Genomic DNA, 5,344 nt, shown 5'->3' on the forward strand with positions numbered 1-5,344 from the left:
CATAAAATCACCGCTCAGTTGAACTATCTCTCAAGTTGCCGCACGGTTGGTCTCCTGCCCAGGCAAGGAAGAACCCCGATGATTGTGGCAGTCAGTGCTCACACGCCTGCGGCTGTGTCTGACGGGCTCCAGGCTTCCACCCCAAGGTGGAATGGAGTTCAGCAAAGATTTAACAAATTTGGCCCTTTTCTGGGTGATCGTTTCACTTTTTCTATCTTTGGGTGGGGTGACTTATTGTATTGTAGCAGAAAGGTGTTTCCATCCAACCTTCGGCCTTAGTGGTTTAGATAGCTGCAATCAGGAAGAAAACAAGGTTCAGAAATTCAGCTTTGATGAAGGAGAAATTAATAGCTTCTCCCTTGCGGAAGCTGAAACAACAGGTGCTGATGTTATGAAAGCAGCAGTGATTAGTTTTTAAATGAACTAATGTCTCTTCCCAAATGGTCTGGGAGTCAACAGGCCTGAGTTCTAGACCTAGTCCTACTGGCAGAGACTCTTTACGTTTTGCCGGTCTCAGTTTCTTCATCTGTAAAGTGGGACATAGGATGTAATGACCACTAAGGTCCCTTTCAAGTCTACCACTACAGAACACACGTTTGTTTGTTTTGGAGACAGAATCACAAGCTCTGTTGCCCTTGGTAGTGCAGTGGCATCCTAGCTCACAGCAACCTCAAACTCTTGGGCTCAAGAGATCCTCCTGCCTTAGCCTCCTGAGTAGCTAGAACTACAGGTACCTGCCAAGATGCTGGGCTGTTTTTTCTATTTTTAGGAGAGACAGGATCTCACTCTTGCTCAGGCTGGTCTCAAATTCCTTAGCTCAACCAACCCACCAGCATAGTCCTCCCAGAGTGCTAGGTTTACAGATGTGAGCCACGGCACCTGGCTCAACACAGACAATTTTATTAACAGCAAAGACACTCTACTCACCCCAACAAAGTTAGATTTAAAAAATACCTCTCCCCTATTTCCCAATCCCCCCCAAAAAAACACCTTATTCTTTTACCTTGTTGCCCTATTTCCCACTTCCCCCCCCCCAAACACTTTATTTCTCCAAGTACTTTCCTTCTTTTCCTTGCAGATTTTTTGTTTGTTACTTTTAGCTACATAAAACCATATATTTTAGGCTGGGCCCTGTGCTTCACATAATCTGGAGTTAGGATGCAGAGGGAGGTCCGAAAGATCAGCAGAGGGAGGTCCGAAAGATCAGCAAAGGAATGGCACTTAAGTTTAGACCAGAAGTAGCCAGCCAAAGACAGTGTTTCAGACTGAGTCATTTTTTTTAGAAGATACTACTATATTTTTATTGAGGGCTTACTATGTGCCTAGAAGCATGCTGAGAGTTTCACATACATTGTTTCATGTAACCCTCATGGCAGTCCTCTAAAATAAAGAGGCCACTTGCTTGATCTGTACAGATGGAGTTTCTGTTTGCTTGGGTAGCATCCAGTTCTACCTGTCTCCAAAGCCCACCCACCATACTGCTGGTCACCACATCCTACACTACAGAAAGCCCAAGATAAACTGGGAGCTATGTACTAGCTGATTCGGTGTCATTTTCCTCTGGCAGAATACATAGATTTGAGTGTTGTTCAGAGGGTTGATAGTTTAAATTTTCTTCTTTTGGACAGAAAAAAAGCGGGTGAAAGTACCTATATCATACCCTCCTTCCACTCCTCATTCTTTCCTTTAAAACATCCACAATTTGTCAGCGTTTATTATGAAGAAAGGAATTTTGAATATTTCATGTTAGAATGGATTCTGTGATTGGGTAGTGCCACTGTTTAAACATAATGTTTTCTCCAAGTAGTCTATGAGTTACTTTATAACTGGTGAACTTGGAAATGTGAAGCTTTGAGTAAATTTTTCCTCTGTTTTACTGTTGTGTTTCCTTTATTCCTTAAAAATTAAGGAGAGGCCTGTTTCGTAAGTACTTTTTGTGGTGGTTGATTGTCTTCAATGCTCAAAGGGCCTTTATATCACTCTGTATTTATGTATATATCCCTTATTTATCTTTTCTTTGTTGTACTGAAATTTTATAACATGAGTTGTCAAGTACTTAGTGAGCTTCTCCATGGGAGATACTGTAAGGAGATATACTAAGATGGTCTTGGCCCTGTCCTGGGAATTAAAAAGAAATTCCCTTGCCATCCTTAACAGGCAGCCTAAACTATTTTACTAGTCTCTTCTGAGAAACTATAACTAGTAATCATAACATCTTGGTAGTAATAATAATAATTTATTATAATCAAACCTAAGTGTCAGGCAGTCTGCCAAAATATATTCAAACACGTATGAAAGGGTGCCACCCTTTAAAAAGTTGAACTCCGTGAATGTTAACTGCAAAAGTATATTTTCAGGTTATTTTACATTTCAGTATGTGCCTATGTATGTATATGAATAAAATATAACTTATTTAAAATCAAACTTCTGCCATATCTTCACTGGAACAAGTAGAAAGTCATATAACTAAAGAAATGATTACTTATAGCTTTGCTAACTGGAGTTGATGAAAATCATATGGAGGTAATCCTATTTCATTTGGCTGGCAGTTCTAAAAGCTTCAAGATCTCCATTGTTTTTCCTGCAAGTTTCAGCAAGAGCTGAAGGTTCTTGCCGTCTGCACACCCATCAGCAGTCTATTTAGGGAGAATGACTTTCACTAGGTTCATTCATTTTTCCCTTTCTTTTTCATAAATGGAAGTAGTACTGAAAATTCATATTTTATTTACCAAAAGTTCATTTAAGTTTAAATATTTGTGTTACCAAATGAAATCTCAAGCCCAAACAAATTTGTTAATTTATATTTCCTTTAATTTTTTTTTTATTGTGATTCCCTGAACTTATCTGAAAATAGCAATGGTCATAAATTTGGGGGAGAAAGGCTTTCTTGTTGCTTTAATTTTTTTATCTTTCATTCTCATTTTTTTCTTATAATTAATATACTGATTTCCAAAATGTAATTTCCATATTTTATATCCTTTTTCATCTCATCTGCCATTAACTTTAAACATTTGACATTCCTTGCTTTCATTCCCACTCCTCACCCCATGGTTTTACTGAGCTCCTTTATATTTTAATATTGGTGTTTCCTATGGTTATATTTTCATCTTGGAGATATGGAGTTAACAACCATGGAGGGCTTGTTTGAATTTGCAAATCATGTAAATAGTAAGAGTCTAGTATCCAGAATATATATGAACCATTATAACTAAAAAAAAACCTCAATTTAATAACAGCTCAAATAAACATTTCTCCAAACAATATATACAAAGAACCAAAAGCACATTTTAAAAATCCAGAATTAATTAGTCATAGAGAATTTCAAATCAAAACCATCTGGTGCCACTTTACTCTCACTCAGATGGCAACAGAAATAATAGTAAAGGGATCTAGCCTGAGCAAGAATGAGACCCCATTTCTATTAAAAATAGAAAAAGAAAATTAGCCAGGGTTGGCAGTGGGTTCCTGTAGTCCAAGCTACTTGGGAATCTGAGACAAGAGGATTGCTTGAGCCCAGGAGTTTGAGGTTGTTGTGAAGTACAATGACATCACTGCCCTCTAGTCAGGGTAACAGACCAAGATTGTGTTTCTATGAACAAACAAACAAACAAATGAATGAATAAATAATGTTTATGAGGATAGGGAGGAATTGGAACACTTAAATGTTGTTGATGGGATATAAAATGGTTTAGCCACTATGCAAAACAATTTGACAATTCCTCAAATAGGCATAAAATTTCCATATGACCCTGCAATTCCACTCCCAGTTATAAATATCCCAGAGTTGAAAACATATGTCCATACAAAAACTTCTATACAAACAACTAAAATGTTTGACAACTGATGGAATGGACACAGTTGGAATATTACTTGGCCATGAAAAGAGAAAAAGCACAAATACATGCTACAATATGGATGAACTTTGAAAACCTTGTGCTATGTGAACAAAGCCAGACACAAAAGGCAGGTATTGTCTGAGTTCATTTATATGAAATGTCCACAGTAAGTAATCTACAGAGATAGAAAGCTCATCAGTGGTTGTCAGCTGGGGCTGGGGGGAGGCGGGGGATGAAGAAAGGGAAGAGACTGCTTAAGAGGTATATGGTTTCCTTTGGGGTTGAAAATGTTCCACAATTAGAGTGGTGATAGTTGTCCACATTGTGAACATACTAAATGTCACTAAAGGTAAGTTTTATGTGTATTTTACCATAATAAAAAAGAAGCATCTAAAATAAATAAATAAAAGGCTGCAGCTGTGAAACCAGTCATCTGCCCCCAAAGTTATCTGAAGGTGCACCAATTTTGAGAGGCTCTATTCCTTTAACAATAAATGGTCCAGAAATATAATTGATTAAGGGGCTAGATTCCTCTGAGCATAATGCAAGCTCTTTAGCTAAATGCTTCAAACCCTCTGTTGCAGATTGAATTGCATCTCCTCAAAATTCATGTTAAAACCTTAGTCTCCAATGTGACTTGAGTTAGTGTTTCTGAAGAGGTTTTAAGGTTAAATAAAGTCATAAGAGTGGGGCCATAATCCAAAGGACTGATATCCATGGAGAAGAGGAAGAAACCCTAGCCATTTGCCAGCACCAAGGAAAGCCCCTGTGAGGACAGGATGAGTAGGTAGTTGTTTGCAAGCCTAGGAGAGGTCTTAGGAGAAAGCACATCTTCAGTACCTTGATCTTAAACTTCCAGCCTGCAGAACTTTGAGAAAAATATTTCAGCTGTTGAAGCCACCCAGCCTGTGGAATTTTACTACAGCAGCCTAAGCTGACTTATAATCACCACCACCCCCCACTTCTCTCCTCACCCTGAACATTGATGGAAGCCACTAAGCCAACTATACGGTCTTCCTTCACATGGTCCGAAGATCTGAGGCACCTTAGCACTACCTATGGGCCATAAAAGTGACAGGAGCTTGTGCCAGAAATAGTTTGAGAAAGCTAAATCTTGGTCTAGAATAAGAGGTAGTAAACTTACTTGAATTGGTTGGAAAATGGAGTGAAGTAAATTGGCTGCTCAGAGTTGAATATTGTACATACCCAGGGATAATTTCCCCAGGACATTTTACTCATATCTCTGTGGAATTAGGCTTCCTTTGATTCCTTTGTCTCTCCCTCCAAATGATTAGCTTCATGAAGGTAGGAAATGAATCTGGATCATCTTTAAGTCCTAATGGTACTGGACATAGGGTAGGCTCAGTTTAGAAACCCAATAAATATTTACTGAGCATGTACTACATGTCAGACCCCAAATTATTCAGTTTTGGATTGAATAGTTTCAAAGACTTTGAAATCAATAAAATTACCTAAGTACTAAAGCCCATTCTGAATATTGTAGAGCA

Source organism: Nycticebus coucang, chromosome 15, assembly GCF_027406575.1.
Source record: "Nycticebus coucang isolate mNycCou1 chromosome 15, mNycCou1.pri, whole genome shotgun sequence".
In the NCBI taxonomy this organism is placed as follows: Eukaryota; Metazoa; Chordata; class Mammalia; order Primates; family Lorisidae; genus Nycticebus; species Nycticebus coucang.